Source organism: Ornithorhynchus anatinus, chromosome 21 (assembly GCF_004115215.2).
Source record: "Ornithorhynchus anatinus isolate Pmale09 chromosome 21, mOrnAna1.pri.v4, whole genome shotgun sequence".
Taxonomy (NCBI): domain Eukaryota; kingdom Metazoa; phylum Chordata; class Mammalia; order Monotremata; family Ornithorhynchidae; genus Ornithorhynchus; species Ornithorhynchus anatinus.
Window position 1 is genome coordinate 14,111,460 of NC_041748.1, and position 18,185 is coordinate 14,129,644.

Below are 18,185 nucleotides of genomic sequence, written 5' to 3' on the forward strand. Positions count from 1 at the left end.
TCATCCTTGACTCGGCTCTCTCATTCACCCCACACATCCAATGTGTCACTAATGCCTGCCGGTCTCACCTTAACAGTATCACCAAGATCCGCCCTTTCCTCTCCACCCAACGGCTATCTTACTGGTACAGGCTCTCGTAATATCCCGGCTGGATTATTGTGTCAGCCTTTTCTCTGATCTCTCTTCCTCCTGTCTCTCCCCGCTCCAGTCTATTCTTCATTCACTGCCCGGATCATCTTCCTGCAGAAACGGTCTGGGCATGTCACTCCCCTCCTTAAAATCCTCCATTGGTTGCCCATCAACCTTCGCACAAAACGAGAACTTCTCACTCTGGGCTTCAAGGATCTCTATCTCCTTGCCCCCTCCTACCTCTCCTCCCTTCTCTCTTTTTACTGCCCACCCCTCACGCTCCGCTCCTCCGCTGCTCACCTCCTCACCGTCCCCCGTTCACGCTTATCCCGCCGTCGATCCCTGGCCCATGTCCTCCTGCTGTCCTGGAACGCCCTCCCTCCTCACCTCCGCCAAACTAACTCTCTTCCCCTCTTCAAAGCCCTACTGAGAGCTCACCTCCTCCAAGAGGCCTTCCCAGACGGAGCTTCCCCTTTTCCCTCTGCTCCTTCTCTGCCCCCCCTTCACCTCCCCTCAGCTAAGCCCCCTTTTCCCCCTTTCCCTCTGCTCCTCCCCTTCTCCCTTCCCCTCCCCTCAGCACTGTGCTCATTTGTATATATTTTTATTACCCTATTTATTTTGTTAATGAGGTGTACAACCCCTTGATTCTATATACTGGAATTAAGTTGTCTTGTTTTTGTCTGTCTGTAAGCCCATCAATGGGCAGGGATTGTCTCTATCTTTTACCGAATTGTACATTCCAAGCGCTTAGTACAATGCTCTGCACATAGTAAGAGCTCAATAAATACTATTGAATGAATGAATGAATTGAACATTTACTGTGTACAGAGAACTGCACACTGAACTTGAAAGAGTATAAATAAACAGAAACCCAGTCCTCAAGGAGCTTGTAACCTAGCATCAATCCATTACTTACCATGTGCAGAGCCCTGGACTAAGCACTTGAAAGAGTTTGGACTAGCTTAGAACTGTCCCGGTAATCAGCAGATAGCTTTTTGTTTCCCCCACCACCAGCAACTCCTGAGTTTTCCTCTCAGTGTTTAAGTGTAGGCTTGCTAGGATGGCCATCACATTAAGTCTATCTTGCCCTTCCCTGACTCTCCTTATTAGGCAGGGTCCAACAGTCTTGGTACCTTGGTACTAAGGCTCCTGAATGGGAATGTTTGACACCGATGCTGGCAGATGAAGCCCCCTTTTTCCTCAGCTCCCCCACCACCTGACCCTGACTCGCTCCCTTCGTTCTACTCCCCCCCCCCACCGGCTCCAAAGCACTTGTGTATATATGTACATATCTGTAATTCTATTTATTTCTATTAATACCTCTTTTACTCACCCTGATGTATACATAAATCTCTAATTCTATTTATTTATATCTATGCTATTGATGCCTGTTTACTTGTTTTGATGTCTGTCTCTCCGCTTCTAGACTGTGAGCCCAGTATGGGCAGGGATTGTCTCTCTTTGTTGCTGAACTGTACTTTCCAAGCACTTAGTACAGTGCTCTGCACACAGTAAGTACTCAGTAAATATGATTGAATGAATGAATCACCCCGAATTCCTGGGGAAAATAGAAAAGATGGATTGGAGAGAGAAGCCAAGACCCCCCCAGAAATGTGCTTCTGGTTGACATCGGTGATGCTCAGAGATGAAGCTGATGCGAAAACCGCATCGCTATTTCCAGAAGCACTTATCTGCTTAAACAATCCCAGGGCTTAGAGGAGAGACCCTGGACCTGAGAATTTAAAGGACCTGGGTTCTAATCCTAGCTTTGCCACTTGCCCACTGTGTGACCTTAGGTAAGTCACTTCACTTCCTCTGTGCCTCAGTTGCATCATCTATAAAATGGGGATTAAGACCATGAGCCGCATGTGGGACATGGACTGCGTCCAACTTGCTTGTATCTACCCCAGCTCTCAGTACAGAGCCTGCAACCCAGGCAAGGCTTATTACCAAAAATAAGTAAGTATACGAAACAAGCAGAAGGTGATAACTGGTCCCAACAGCATTTTTATCCCAACTGGAGGAAGGAGGATTGGAAATGTGGGTTTGAAAGAATAGAAGAATAGAGAGAATATAATCAGAGGCAGCAACAGGAAAGACTCTTGTGTTTATAGCATTAATGAACTTTTTGGTTCTTTGATGTCTCAGTGTTCTTAAAAGAACAACTCCTTTCTAACGCCGCAGACAGAAAAAGCTGCCAAGCCTGAGGTAGCTGAACAATCTAAAAAGGGTGGCATTTGGCCTCCTTTGATAAGTTCAAAATGTAGTTTTATTTACACAATGGGCACAAATACATAGTTTATACATATACTCTACGCATGCTTTGTGCCTACTGAAAGAGACACAAATCTGGGACACAGGAAATTTGGGTTCTAATCCCCTTTCTGCCTGGTGAGGTTAGGTTATTAGTAGTGAAGATTTCTGAGCAAGAAGGCGGCTAGTAGGTGGAGAGGTCCAGCAGGAGTCCTGAAGATAGTTGGCTACCCTGGGCAGCAGTACTGTTTCCCGGTTCATAGCTCTGCAGCACTTCCTCCTCACTGAGCTGTGACAATTTAGACTGTAAATGGACACCAAATGTAAAAAAAAAAAAAAAACGGAGTTGCCCCCTGCCATATAATCAAACAAGCATTTTAGCGCTTACTGTGTGCGGAACATTGTACTAAGCACTTGGGAGAGGACACTGCAATAGTGTTGGTAGACACGTTCCCTGCCCACTAGTAGCTTACAGTCTAGCCGGGGAGGCAGACATTAAAATGAATTATGGTTAGGGGAAATGAGAGAGTATAAGGAAATGTACAAAATGTACAAAGAAGCATGGCCTTGTATAAACAGTGTGAACCTGGGAGTCAGAAGGACGTGGGTTCTAATCCCGGTTCCACTTCATGTCCACCTTGGGCAAGTCACTTCACTTCTTGGGGCCTCAGTTACCTCCTCTGCAAAATGGGGATTAAGACTTTGAGCCCCATGTGCCGTTTAACATGTATTTACTTCAGCGCTTAGAACAGTTCTTGACCCATGGTAAGCACTTCACAAGTACCATACATATTAGTATTACCATTATTATTATGTGGACCAAGAACTGCATCCAACCTGATTATCTTCTATCTACCCCCATGCTTAGTATAATGCCTGACACATAGTAAGCACTTAACAAATACCATAATAAAATGCTGTGGGGCCAAAGTGAGTATCAAAACGCTGAAGGGGTACAGGGTCAATGGCACAGTCAAAGCAAAGGGAAGGTGTGCAGTGGGAAATGAGGGCTTAGTCAGGAAAGGCCTCTTGAAGGACCTGTGATCTGAGGAGGGTTTTGAAGGTAGGGAGGCTGGTGGCCTGTCAGCTAGGAAGGGGGAAGGAGTTCTAGTCCAGAAGGAGGATGTGGGCAAGGGTTTGGCTAGGAGATATGAGAGAACGAGGTACGGAGAATAGGTTGGTATTAGAGGAGCAAAGCGAGCTGGCTGAGTTGTCGTTGGAGATGGACGGAATACGTCAGGAAGGGGAGGGCTGATTGAGTGCCCCGCAGAGAATGAGACTAAGAGCATGCGTGGAGTGCCACACAAATCACTAGCACTAAAACCAATTTCTCTGCGCAGGGTCCAGTCTTGGAACCTCAGCCCTGCGACACGTCCATCCCTCATTCCCACCGGATAACTCCATCCATCCTTCCTCTGCATGCTATAAATTCCTAAATCTAAGTGTGAGTCAAAAAAAAAGAAGGCCTTAAAGATCCCCCAAAGTCTCTTTTTTCACGAATTATAAGGGTGAATTGAATGCATTTTTCTAAAAAAACATGATGAACTTTCAGACAGCACTTTAGTGCCAGATAGTTCATATAAGTTTACTCCAGAATCAAACTACATTATTTTCTCACTGCTTCTTCCCAATTTGGTCTTTTTTCTTTCATAGTATTTGTTAAGTATTTTTCTTGCCAAAAATAAGGCACCTGGCTTTGATAGGGTTCTTATTGAGGTGTTTCAGGAAACGGTTAAAGTCCTCACCAGATTACGTCAAAAGGTATGGCAAAATAATCGGATGGCTAGCCATCTGACTGGAAGAGATCGGTTTATGTTCGGAAAGGAGATACAACTAAATGTGACAATTATGGTATAGCTTCCTAGATCTCACATGCCAGCAAGGTACTGTTAAAAGTTATACAGCATCGAATGGAGACCTACGTGGAATTGCCCGATATTCAAGCAGGAGTCTGGAAAGGACGAGGGAAGCGAGATATTATTGCTGATGTCCATTGGATAATTGAAAGGATAAGAGAATATCAAAAGCAAGTCAGCATGATCTTTATTGATTACAGTAACGCCTTTGACCACGTGGATCCCAAGAAACTCTGGCGCGCATTAAGGAAAATGGGCATGCCGAATCAACTGATTGCATTAATACGTCACCTGTATGACAAACAGGAGGCAACAATAAGAACAGAATATGGAGAAACAGATTTGGTTTCCCATTAGTAAGGGTGTAAAGCAAGGATGTATCTTATCACCTTCTCTGTTCATCCTTTATACTGAATACATAATGGGAGAAGCCGGATTGGATGAAGACAAACGGTGAGTAAGGATTGGAGGAAGGACTAGAAACAACCTTGGTTATGTTGATGATGCTACCCTACTAGCAGAAAATGATGAAGATGAACTATTATTAAAAGTTAAGGAACAGAGCAAAAAGATGGGCCGACACTTGTATGTCAAGAAAACAAAGATCACAACAACTGGAAACTTTTAACATATTTGTAGTGGATGGAGAGAAGATTGAAATGGTGGACAGTTTTTCGCTCCTGGGATCGGTAATCAATAATTAAGAAACTAATAGTCAAGAAATACACCCAAGATTAACGTTAGGAAGACCTGCTATGAAGAGCCTGGAAAAATTCATGAAATGTGCCGATGTAACAATTGCCAAAAAAATACAGATTGTCAATTCTATAGTGTTTCCAGGGACTGTGTGTGGATCTGAAAGCCTGACAGTGAAAAAAAAAAAACAGGATAGAAAGAGCATGGATTCTTTTGAAATGTGGTATTGGAGAAGGCTTTTGTGATTACCATGGACTGAACGAAAAAACAACAAATGGATTTTGGAGCAAATTAAATCCAAGTGGTCTTTGGAAGGTCAAATGACTCGACTTAGATTAGCGTATTTTGGAAACATCGTCAGGAGGATTAATTTGCTGGAGAAGACACTGATGCTAGGAAAAGTCCAGGGAATACGTGGAAGAGGCAGCCCAGCAGCTAGATGGATACAGACCATAACACTGATAATGGAAGAACCGTTGAAAGGTTAAGGATTATGGCAGGAGACAGGCCGTAATGGAGTAAATATATCCACAGAGTCGCTACGAATGGGAGACGACCCGATGGCACTTGTTAATAATAATAGTTTGTTAAGGGCTAACTGTGTGTCAAGTACGGTTCTAAGTGCTGGGGTAGATATAATTTAATCAGATTGGACACAGTCTCTGTCCCACATGACGCTCAGAGTCTAATTTGGAGGGAGAAGAGTATTTAATCCCTATTTTACAGATGAGGTAACTGAGGCACAGAGAAATGAGGTGACTTGCCCAAAGTCTCACAGCAAGCTAATGTCAGAGCTGGGATTAGAAACCGAGGCATCTGATTCACATGCCAGTGGTCTTGACGTTTCCATATTATATTATATTTTTTAAATTACTGTATATTTCTAATGTTTTCAGAGCTCTAGAGAAACCAGAATGGATTTAGGAATAAAGATCCCTAGGACCAGCCAGCCAAGGACACCTAAAACCTGAGAATATATTCAGTCTTGTTTGATCATTTGCCCCATTTGTTCATGTTTTGCCCAGCGCAAAAACCAAGAAGCAGGGGAGCACTTTATACAATTTCCTGCCCTGCCTCTTCCCCACACGGGCTGAAATAAACCAAGCATCAATGAATTGATCTTGGTGGAAGCTCGGTCTTTAGTTTTACAGCAGATTTTCCTAAAGTGAAAGAGATCCCTGAACAGATAACAGTAGAGGTTTTTGCACTGGAGCAGCATCTTTATTTAGTCAGTCAGTCAATCTTTTTTATTGAGCACTTATTGTGTGCAGAGCACTGTACTAAGCACTTGGGAGAGTACACTATAACAATATTAGAAATCATTCAGAATTATTAAAATGATTAAATAATTAGGATTATTTAGAAACAGATGGAGCAGATGTCGATGACTTAATTCCATTTTGGTCACAGAAATCATTGTCCAACAAGGATCTCAGTGAATTTTGACAATCCAACGCATCATTTTTTAAGGTTGAAAAAGATGAAGGTGTAGAGATGGCCTCTCCACCAAAGGCTAAAATTGGGGGACTAAGAAAACTGGCTTCAATTTTCAAGAAAGCATAGAAAAATTGCTGAAGAAGATGAAGTGAGAATTTCAAATACGCAAAGAGGTGTTCAGGACTTAGCTTGTTGCAGGAAGCTTGGAGGGAAAAATGAAGATGACTTTCACCCAAACTGGACACATCTGTCACATACTAATACTAATAACAACAACAATATGTGTTGTATTAAGTGCTTACCATGTGCCAAGCATGTATTAAACACCGAGAAGATGCATGATAATCAAGTCGAACACAGTCCCTGTTCCACAGCCTAAGGGGGAGGAAGGATAGTTTAATCCTCTTTTACAGATGAGGACACCGAAGCACAGGGAAGTTGCCCAAAGTAACAAGGTGGCCAAGTGGCAGTGCCGGAATTAAAACTTAGGTCCTCTGACTCCCAGCCCCATGATCTTTCTCCTAGGCTGCACGGCTTCCAAAAAGATGGAAAAAGACTTTCTGCAGTGGGCGGAACAAGCTTCTACTTCTGCAACCTCCTGCAAAGACTCACAATCCTATTACAAATGCCCATTGAGTTGATGCTGTGCTAATGGATTTTGAATCACTTTAACAAAGATCGAACAGTGGTTTAGTGAGGTTTGATGTTACAGTATATAGCGGATAAAGGAATTCCATATTATTTTTCCAGAGGTTCTGGAGCGGGTCCTAATTACCACATATAAGTCTAGGGGAAAATATGCCCCTTGATCTAGCCACTCATGACACAACCACATTTTTAGAGAAAATAATCACGCTATATCATGGGGAATGGCCTAACATATGATCCACCCAGGATGCATTAGCCACACTTGCCTAACAAAAAGCAAAATAATCCACATACTCTCCAAAAGCCTCACGAGAAATCTACAGTGTGAGGCTTGCTGCTTATTTAAGCTCACTGTGGGGAAGGAATGTGTCTGTTTATTGTTATATTGTACTCTCCCAAGCGCTTAATACAGTACTTTGTACACAGAAAGTGCTGAATAAATATGATTGAACGAATGAATATTTTAAAAAACCCACAACTTTCTCTTGTCATGTTTTCAATAATTCAGCTTCCCGACATATTCAACAACATGCTCCGCTTATATGCTCCAACAAATGCAGCCAGACGTGACTTCTTCATCACTGGCATTGCCTTGGAAAATGAAAGACAGCTGGATACCTGTGTTTTCAAGTGTTTCCTTGTCCAGCACTTTTTCCGCTCTTTGACAAAGCAGGCCACAGACATTCTGTCGGAGTCGCGTCAGTAATAACTCTGGCAGATCAGATTATCAAAGTGGAGATCATCATCATCATCATCATCATCATCCAGTTGCACTTATTGAGCACTTAATGTGACACATTCTCTGGCCCCATGACCTTAAGGTCTGGAGACAATCATCATCAATAATAATAATGGTATTTGTTAAGCACTTATTATGTGCCAGGCACTGTACTAAGCATAAAGGTACTATAATAATGATGACATTTGTTAAGGGCTTACTATGTGCCAAGCACTGAGAGCCTGGGAGAGTACATTATAACAATAAAAAGACACGTTCCCTGCCCACAACGAGCCTACAATCTAGAGACGATCCTCATCAATAATAATAACAGTATGTATTGAACGTTTACTATGTGCAGAGTACAAAACTAAGCGGTTGGGAGAGCACAACAGAGTTATAACTCTGTTTTATTAAGTTGCAATACTACAGAGTTGGCAGATATGTTCCCTGTCCACGACGACCTGAAAGTCTAGCGGGATATGAAGTGGTCTTCTCAAAAAACTAACTGATCTGGAAGTTAAAAAAAGAGCTGATTCCATCTATGAAACAGACGTACAGAGGAGGGTCTAAGTTCTTCATTTCCTTGATGAAACTGTTTTGAGGATTTCAAGTTCCAAAGTGTGGGAAGGAATATTGCAATGAGACGGAAAAGCTGCCACTCATTAGAACACGCTTATTTGCTCCACGGTCTAATGGTGCTCAGCGCTGGCTGTGATATCACCAGTATGGTACGTGCTGACACACCACATCAGAGCTGGAGCCAGCTAGCGGCCCCGGAATAGATAAGTTTACAATATGAAAGTGGAGAAAAACAGAATCATGTTTGAAGTAAGGCACCACATGTCCCAAATAGCTTATCTACTTGGGGGTGATCGGGGAAGGAAGTCATTCCAGGATCAGATCAATCAATTTCTACACTCTGAACATTTTTTGGGTCATGGAAAACTCTTGAAAACATACACTATAGCATGTTTTTTTTAAAAAAAGAAAAATGAAACACTAAAGTACCACACTTCTGAGCCTGGTTTGGTTGTGAGTTTTCCACTTTCTAATTAATATGATTTTATTTAAGGTACTTTCATTTAGTTTCATTTGTCTTTGTGACATAAGAAAATGATCTTTCTAGGGCCCGTAGAACGCTACGAGTTGCGTCCTAATAACCGTTATACTCTAGACTATAAGCTCATCTCTAGACTTGTGGGCAGAGAATGTGTCTACTGCCCACTCTGTTCTACTGTGCTCTCCCAAGCGCTTAGTACAGTGCTCTAGACACAGGAGTGTTTGATAAATACCACCGGTGATGTAGTTCTTCCCCACATACTTTACTGCTGCATTCTTTATGGGGAGGTGAAATGCCAAAACTACCGTGTTGTCTGTTGTTCATCACCACTGAGATCCACCACAGAGGCTTCTGCCATTTTCCCTGAGACTCTAATATCCTTAAGTGTCACTATCTTTTAAAGCATCTTATTGTTTACAAGCTTTTGTACAAGGATCTTTTCCTCTACAAACGAGCTGTCCTTTGTTGTTTTATTTTTATATTTTTTTTGTTTGGTTGGTTTTTTTAAATGGCATTTGTGAAGTGATTTACCGTGGCTCAGGCGCAATTCTAAGTGCCGGGATAGAGGCAAGCTAATCAGGTCGGATGCAAACCCCGCTCCACGCGGGGCTCACGGTCTAAGTAGGAGGGAGAATGGGTACTGAATCCCCATTTTACAGTTGAGGAAACTGAAGCGCAGAGACGTGAAGTGAAGTCCCACGGCAGACAAGTAACAGAGGTGGAATTAGAACCCAAGGCCTCTGACTCCCAGGACGGGGCTCTATCCACTAGGCCATGCTGCTTCCCTGGGTTGTCCGGTTGCCGCTAAGAAGACCTGCATAAAGAGGAGAACCCGTTGGCAGCAAGATGAGTGCTGTCCTGCAAGCTTGGCTAAAAAACAGTTTCGTATGGTGGAAAGAGCCCGGGGCTGGGAGTCAGAGAACCTGGATTCTAAATATCGGCTCCTTCATTTACCTACTGTGTGTGACCTTGGGTAGGCCCCTTGGCTTCTCTGTGCCTCGGTTTTCTCAATTGTAAAAGGAGGATTTAATGCCTGTTCTCTTTCCTACTTAGGCTATGAGCCTCACATGGTACAGGGACCATGTCCAACCTGATCAACTTGTATCTACCCCAGAGCTTAGAACAGTGCTTGACAAATAGTATGTGTTTAACAAATACCATTTTTTTAAAAGGTACATGGGGCCACTCAGATCTCTGGAGGCCTGGGGAGGGAGCCCCATTATCTTAGGTACAATGTCCTAATGTCTAGAAAGGAACTGTAGTAGTTATTTGTAGCTTGGCCTCATGGAAGGAGCCCAGGGCCTGGGAGTCCGGGGACCTGGGTCCTGATCCTAGATCTGCCCCTTACTTGCTGAGTGACCTTGGGCAAGTTCCTTCACTTCACTTCTCTGAGCCTCAGTTTCTTCATCTGTGAAATGGGGATTGAATCCTAGGCCCTCATTCTTAAACCGTGAGCCCCAGATGGGACAAGGACCGTAACTGGCCTGATCTTTCCTTAGCTATCCCAGACCTGAGTACAATGCTTGACACATAGTAAGCCCTAAATTATTATAGCTATGCATTTAGGGCTGTCCTATCCTGAGCTGCCCCGAAACTGATCTCATAGAAAAATATGGCTCTCAGAAGGACTGAATAATTGAATTTTACCGATTCTTGGACTCACTTTTTTTTATTGAAAATATTTCCTGTGATCTGAGTGGCACTGAGCTGAACTACAGGTGAGCTACTCGAATAGCCTATTTCTTGCCTTTGAAATGATGTCCTCTTCCAAGACCAACCATTTTCAAAATACAATCGCTCTACTCTCCACTATTTTAATTCATTCTTCTCTCTCCTGGAGAAAATCTGTTCCCCGATCATAGCCCTGAAGAACTATTCCACATGGCTTACCTCTTCTTGTTCTTTTCTCCTCTGAAAATGAGCTCCCTCATCCATAAAATGGAAATTCAATACCTGTTCTCCCTCCTATTGAGACCGTGAGTCCCATGTGGGATAGGGCCCCTGCCCAAACTGATTAACTTCTACCTGCTCCAGCGCTTAGAACAGAGCTGGACACCTAGGAAACACTTAACTGTACCAAAGTACTTGGGAGAGTACAATATATGGGAATTAGCCGACACATTCCCTGTCCATAATAAGCTTACGGTCTAGAGGGGGAGACAGGCATTAATATGAATCAGTAATTTATAATCTGCACTTTAAAGACCTGTACATAACAGCTGAGGGATAAACCACGTGACTGGGCAATAAATAAACAGTGAAAACTGAATGGTTAGAGAAGACAGGGTCTTATGAGGTAGTGACATCATTCCGGGGTCAGAAAATTGGGCAGGGGTGCAGGGCAAAGGAAGAGCAGAGGAAGTGGCGTGTCCCACTCTTCACTCTATGGCTGCAGTTCCCAGCAGGACAACGGCTGCGTAATAAGCGCCGTGGGGCCGATAAAAGTTGCAAATCCAAACCATCTTCTAAAACACGAGAAGCAGCACGGCGTAGTGGATAGGACACGGGCCCGGGAGTTAGAAGATGGTGAGTTCTAATCCCCACTCCACCACTTATCCCCTGGGTGGCCTTGGGCAAGTCATTTCACTTGTCTCCGCCCCAGTTACCTGTCAGTAAAACGGGGATCGAGACTGTGAGCTCCACGTGGGACAGGGACCGTGTCCGACCCGATTCGCTCATATCCACCCTCGGCGCTTAGTGCAGCGACTGGCACCTAGTGAGCGCTCACCAAATCCCATGATAATAATCAGTATCGTTATTACGTGGGTGGGTGGAGTCCAACTGCGACTCCTACTTTCAGAGAGGCTTAGGCTGCAGAAATCCCAAGGGCCGGGTCCTCATCTCAGCACGGGACTAAGAAACGATACAGCGGCGGTATTCGTTCGGCCCTTATCCCGTGCCAAACACTCTGCGCTAAGCGCCGTGGGAGGTACAATCAGTCCGATCCGACGCTGTCCCCCATCCCCCTCAGAGTCCAGCGCTCTAGTCCGTCGGGATCAGACGGACCGGGACCGGGGGTCGCCGAAGATCAGTCTAGATCTAGAACAGCTAGAAAAGTTGGGTTTCAGGGGAAATGGGAGGAACGAGGATCGCTCTTTGCCCCGGCTTCTTTCCTCCCCACGAGTGCCCCGAGGAGACCGCGAGATCTCGCCGGTCTTTGGCCCTAAAAGGAGTGGGCACGAGGGGAAGGGGACCGGGTTGGTGGGAAGGGGATGGCAGCGAAAGGTCAGAACTCCGAGTCATTCACTCCAACGTGCTTATTAAGCGCTTACTGGGTGCCGAGCACTGTCCCGAGCACTTGGGTAAGTACAACACACCAATAAAGAGAGACCACACCTGCTCATCAGACCTTAGAACGGTGCTTGGAACAAACAGTAAGCACTCGACAGATACAGTTACCGTTATTATCATTATGATTACTAGAAAGAGCTCACCGGTCTAGAGGGCTTGGACAGGGTTCATCTCGATCACAGTGGGACTGATGGAGAACTCCATCCCGTTCCTCCCTGCACGGCACACTTGGAAATGCCAGCAAGGGATGGAGGGACACAGACACACACCCCCCAAAAGATACAGACCCCCCCCCCACGCACACACCCGTTGCAGCCCCTGGAAGTAACGGAGCCCCTGAACGGAAGGTGTCTGGGATTCTCGGGACAGGAGCACCTGCCGATGGGTCTTCCTCTCTGCCCCGGGGGTCGATCTAAGCTTGCGTTTGGGCACGTGGACGCATCCAGGGGAGCGAAAGGGACGAGCCGTGCAGGAACACGAGTGGGTCGAGCCAGGGGGAATCAGGTTGGGTCCAGAGCGGCTTCTCCCGGGGACCGATGGGGGGAGGGGGGGGGTCCCCGAGAGCCTGGATCAACCCGCCTTTCCCGGGCGAGGACGGGATGGAAGACAGTTGCCCCAGAGATCCCCAGGGACCGGGGGGGGGGGCGATGGGGAGAGAGGAAGGGGCGAGCGTGGCCCTGGCTTGAGCATCCTCCTGGGGGACCCCTCCTCTCCCCAAATCACCTCCTTCCCCGGGGATCTCGGCCCCCCGACTGTCATCCCGGAAAGCCCCCGTCACACCCCCCCGCCCCCGGGACAGGCAGAGACCAACTGTGCCCGGACCAGGCGTTGGCCCCGGTCCGGGGGGCGACCCTCTCCCCACCCGAACCCCCGGACCCGTCTCCGGAGTGGCGCACCCCCTCAAGGGCCTGATTTGGGGGGGGGGGGGGGCTCGTCCCAGCAGGGGGGGAATCCCCTCTGGTCCCGGGCGGGGGGAGGGACGAGCACCGATTTCCCGGCCGGCCCGTTATTCCGGGGCCGGGAATAAGATCCCAGAGGGGCGCGGCTCTCCAAACCCCGGCCCCCCACCCAAGGCGATGGGGGGCGAGGCAGCCCCTTCCCTTCCGGAGCCGGTCCTTGTTGGTTTTCCTGGGGGGGCGGGACGACTGCTGAACCCCTCGTCCCGGTCCCGGAGAGTCCCAGCAGAGCCCCCAAGCCCGAGTGGGCCGAAATGCCTCCCGACCGCGCAAACCGCCGGCTCTCACCTCCGCGAGCCCCCTCCCCGTGATTTCCCGGGCCGGGGGGCGGGGGAAGGGGATCAATGGGAAGGGACCCAAGGCTGTGCGAAGCGCCCCGCCGGGGCGCCTCTCCCGCAGCCCCCCGCCGCCGGGCGCGGAGCGCAAAGCGCAGTGCCACTCACTCGTGCCCAGGAAGCACTCGGTGAACCTCCGAAAGCAGCTGGCCTGGGTGGGGGGTCCATCTTCCATGTCTGACCCCGGGCGGAGGGGATGGGCCGGAGGTGGCTGCGGGGGCCGGGGGCGCCGAAGGGGGTGTCCTCCTCTTCCTCCTCCTCCTCCTCCTCCTCCTCCTCCTCCTCCAGGGGGTCCTCCGGGGGGTCCCGCTGCCGGGCCCGCTCCTTTCCCTGCGCTCCAGGCGGCCGGGATACTGCAGGGGGGCAGGGCCAGGGGCCGGGGCAGGGCCAGGGGCAGGAGGAGGCCGGGGGGGCGCGGGGCTCTCGGGGGGAGCAGGAAGGGAGGAGAGGGAAAGAGGAGCCGCCGGCGTGCGCCCTGGGAGACGCTCAGGAGAGAAGCCTGCCTCCCTCCTCCTCCTCCTCCTCCTCCTCCTCCTCCTGCTTCTGCTTCTGCACCATCTCCTGGCACCGTCGCCACGGCCTCCTCCTTTCCCGAGGTCTCTGCCTCTGCCAACGTCTCTGTCTCCCCTTGTCTCTGCGGCCCCCTCCTCCCTCCTCTCTCCCCCCCCCCCAGACTGGCATCCCAAGCGGCGCCGCCCCCAGGAAGCCCTCACGCCTGCGCGCAGAGGCCGCCCGTGGGGATGCTTCTCCTCCTCCGCCTCTCCCCCCTTCCCCCTCCTTACGATAATCCCTCTGATCATAATAATAATAATAACGACGATGGCATCTGCGGAGCGCTTACTATGTGCCGGGCCCTGTTCTAAGCGCTGGGGGGGGGTGATACAAGGTCATCGGGTGGTCCCACGCGGGGCTCGGGGGCTTTAATGTTGGCATTTGTTAAGCGCTTACTTTGCGCAGAGCACTGTTCTAAGCGCTGGGGGAGATATGGGGTAATCAGGTTGTCCCGTGTGAGGCTCGCACTCTTCATCCCCCTTTTCCAGATGAGGTAACTGAGGCACGGAGAAGCGAAGTGACTTGCCCACAGTCACGCAGCCGACGCGTGGCAGAGCCGGGTTTCGAACCCGTGACCTGTGATCCCAAGCCCGGGCTCTTTGCACCGAGCCGCGCCGCTTCCCTGTTCGTCCCCATTTGACGGAGGGAAGTGAGAAGCGAAGTGACTCGCCCAAAGCCTCGCGGCTGACGAGAGGCTGAGGCGGGATTGGAACCCACGACCTCTGACTCCTCAGCCCGGGCTTTTCCCACCGAGCCAGGCTGCTTCCCCATAAGACCACGACTCCGGCGGCCTCTCCGAAGCGCCCACTGTAATAACGAGGGTATTTGTTAAGCGCCCGCCACGTGCCAGGCACCGTTCTAAGCGCCGGACTACGTGCCAAGCAGCGAGGCTCGGTGGCAAGAGCCCGGGTTCTCGAGTCACGGGTCGCCGGTTCGAATCCCGGCTCCGCCACTTGCCCGCCCTGCCACGTGGAGCCAGCCGCCTCCCTTCTCCGTGCCTCAGTTCCCTCATCTGTAAGATGAGGGTGAAGACTGCGAGCCCCACGTGGGACTACCTCGTTACCCGGTGATAATAAGATTGGTATCTGTTAAGTGCTTATTATGTGCCAAGCGCTGTTCTAAGTGCTGGGGAGGATGCGAGGTAATCAGGTTGTCCCACGTGGGGCTCACGGTCTCAGTCCCCATTTTACAGATGAGGGAACTGAGGCACAGAGAAGTTAAGTGACTGGCCCAAAGTCGCACGGCTGACGGGTGGCGGAGCCGGGATTAGGGCCCATGACCTCCGATTCCCAAGACCGGGCTCTTTCCATTGAGCCACACCGCTTCTCCCGTATCTACCCCAGCGCTTAGAACAGTGCTCGGCACGGGGTAAGAGCTTAACAAATTCCATCGTCGTCATCATCATCATCATCATCATCGTCACCGTTCTTAGTGCTGGGGGAGATAGAAGGTCTTCAAGACTGGGAACCCGCTGTTGGGTGGGGATTCTCTCTCTGTGTTGCCGAATCGTACTCTCCCGAGCACTTAGTACGGTGCTCTGCACACAGTCAGCGCTCGATAAACACGACCGAATGAACACCAGGTCATAGGGTTGTCGCGCGCGGGGCTCCCGGTCTTACGGATGAGTTCGCTGAGGCCCAGAGAAGGGAAGTAGCTCCTCCGAGGTCCCGCAGCAGACGAGTGGCAGAGCTGGGATTAGAACCCGTGAACTCCGACTCCCAAGCCCGGGCTCTCGCGACTAGCCCGTGCTGCCTCTCCCACGATGGCGTTGACGAAGCGCCTACTGTGGGCCAAGCACTGTTCCAAGCGCCGAGGTAGAGACGTGGGGCTCACGGCCTGGCCTGGTGTCCAGAGCCCGGGCGGATGTCGGTTCCAATCCCAGCTCCGCCACTTGTCCGTCTGCTGTGTGACCTTGGGCGAGTCACTTCAGTTCCTCTGCGCCTCAGTTCCCTCATCTATAAAGAGGACTGCGACCCCCACAGAGGCCAACCTGATTACCTCGTACCTACCCCAGAGCTTAGAACAGTGCTTGGCAAAGAGTAAGCACTTTACAAATACCGTGGTTATTATTACTGTTATTATTATTAAGCGTCTACTCTGAGCCAAGCGCTGTTCCAAGTGCCGAGGTAAAGACGAGGTCATCGCGTTGTCATTGATTCAGTCGATCGTATTCAAGCGCTTAGTGTGTGCAGAGCACTGTACTAGGCGCTTGGAAAGTACAATTTGGCAACACATGGAGACAATCCCTACCCAACAACGGGTTCGGGGTCTAGAAGGGGGAGAGAAACAAAACAAAACAGACAGGTAACAATAGCATCAAAATAAATAGAATTGTTGATATATAGCTATCGTTAATAAAATAAATAGAATAATGAATATGTACAAATATATACAAATGCTGTGGGGCGGGGAAGGGGGTACAGCAGAGGGAGGGAGTTGTCCCCAGTGAGGCTCGTGACGTGCCTTAGCGGCAACAGCCCGGGACGTGGGTTCTAATTCTTGCTCTGCCACTTGTCAGCTTGGGCGAGTCACTTCTCTTCTCTCCGTCTCCATTCCCTCACCTGGAAAATGGGGATGAAGACTGTGAGCCCCACTTGGGACAACCTGATAACGTTCTATCTACCCCAGTGCTGAGAATGGTTCTTCTTCTTCTTATTATATATTATATTATTACCATTTTCATTTTACAGATGAGGGAGCTGAAGTCCAGAGAAGTGAAGTGGCTTGCCTTAGGTCACCCGGGAACAAGAGGCGGCCCCCTCCCCGAAAAGAATCTCCAGTAGTGGGAAAATGTGGGAGGCTGGCGGGGGCCACTGCAACCGAGTCTCATCTCTGCTTCTGAGACCAGTGGTAGCAACAGTTGAGACTGTGTGCAGAGCGCTCTGCGCCCGGAGGACGTACTCTGGGCCCGGTGGGGTTGGAATCAGACTCAATGCCCGCCCCTCAAGGGGCTCCCAATCGAAGAAGAACCACTGTGGTATCCACTAAAAGCTCAGTATGTGCCATTCATTCATTCATTCCATAGTATTTATTGAGCGCGTACTGTGTGCTGATCACTGTACTAAGCACTTGGAAAGTACAATTCAGCAACAGATAGAGACAATCCCTACCCAACAACAGGCTCACTGTCTAGGAGGGGGAGACTGACAACAAAAAAAATAGGCATCAATAACATCAATATAAATAAATTGAATTATAGATATATACTCTTCATTAATAAATAGAATAATAAGTATGTACATAGATAAACAAGTGCTGGGGGGCGGGGAGGGGGGGTAGGGCAGAGGGAGAGAGTCCGGTCGATGGGAGGGGAGGAGGAGCAGAGGAAAAGGGAGGCTCAGTCTGGGAAGGTCTCCTGGAGGAGGTGAGCTTTCAATATGGAGCTCTCAGTGTCTCGTCTCTCTTTCCTTACAAAGCCAGGCACTGTACTAAGCGCCGGGGTGGACGCGAGCAAATTACGAGCAGATAATAATGACGATGGTGTCTGTTAAGCGCTTACTCTGTGCCGAACACTGTACTAAGCGCTGGGATAGAGACAAGGTATTCGGGTTGTCCCGTGTAGGGTTCGCGGGCTCATTCCCCATTTTCCAGATGAGGAAACCGAGGCCCAGAGAAGTGAGGTGACTTGCCCGAGGTCACAGAGGGGAGGTGGGGAGGGGAGAAGGAGACAGATAAGAGCGGCAGCCTGGCTCTCAAGGGAAGAGCCCGGGCTTCGGAGTCAGAGGGCGTGGGTTCTAAATCTGACACCCGCCACTTGTCTGCCGCGTGACCTTGGGCAAGTCACCTCACTTCTCTGGGCTTCAGTTCCCTCATCCGGAAAGGGGGGATGAAGTCGGTGAGCCCCACGTGGGACAACCTGACTACCTCGTCTCTACCCCAGCGCTTAGAACAGGGTTCGGCAGAGAGTAAGCGCTTAACAAATACCGTCATCATTATTATACTTATTTTTATCATTATTATAAGGGGTGGCGAGGTATCGGTCCCAGGGGCGTCCAAATCAGAGGCGCTGAGGGTCAGGGGGACTACCCTCTTTCCAGAAGTGAAGTCCGGCGGGGCACGATCCCCATCCCCCGCTGGAGGCCGGGGGGAATGGGCTTCCCATCTCTCTTGGATTGGACTCCCCCGAGGCGCTCAGCACAGTACCCGGCCCGTCGTAAGCGCTCAATCGATAGCATCGATTACTGATCGTTTGGAGGAGACCCGGCTCTGCGGGAGGGAGACCCACCGACCCCGGGGAAGAAATCGTTTAAC

At 49.3% G+C, this 18,185-nt stretch overlaps 1 protein-coding gene across 3 annotated transcripts in view; it reads right to left on the reverse strand.

The window, feature by feature from the left end:
• PDE10A (phosphodiesterase 10A) overlaps positions 1 to 18,185 on the reverse strand; it is a 543,800-nt gene that overhangs the window by 287,836 nt on the left and 237,779 nt on the right. The gene's annotated exons all lie outside the window — the stretch shown is intronic.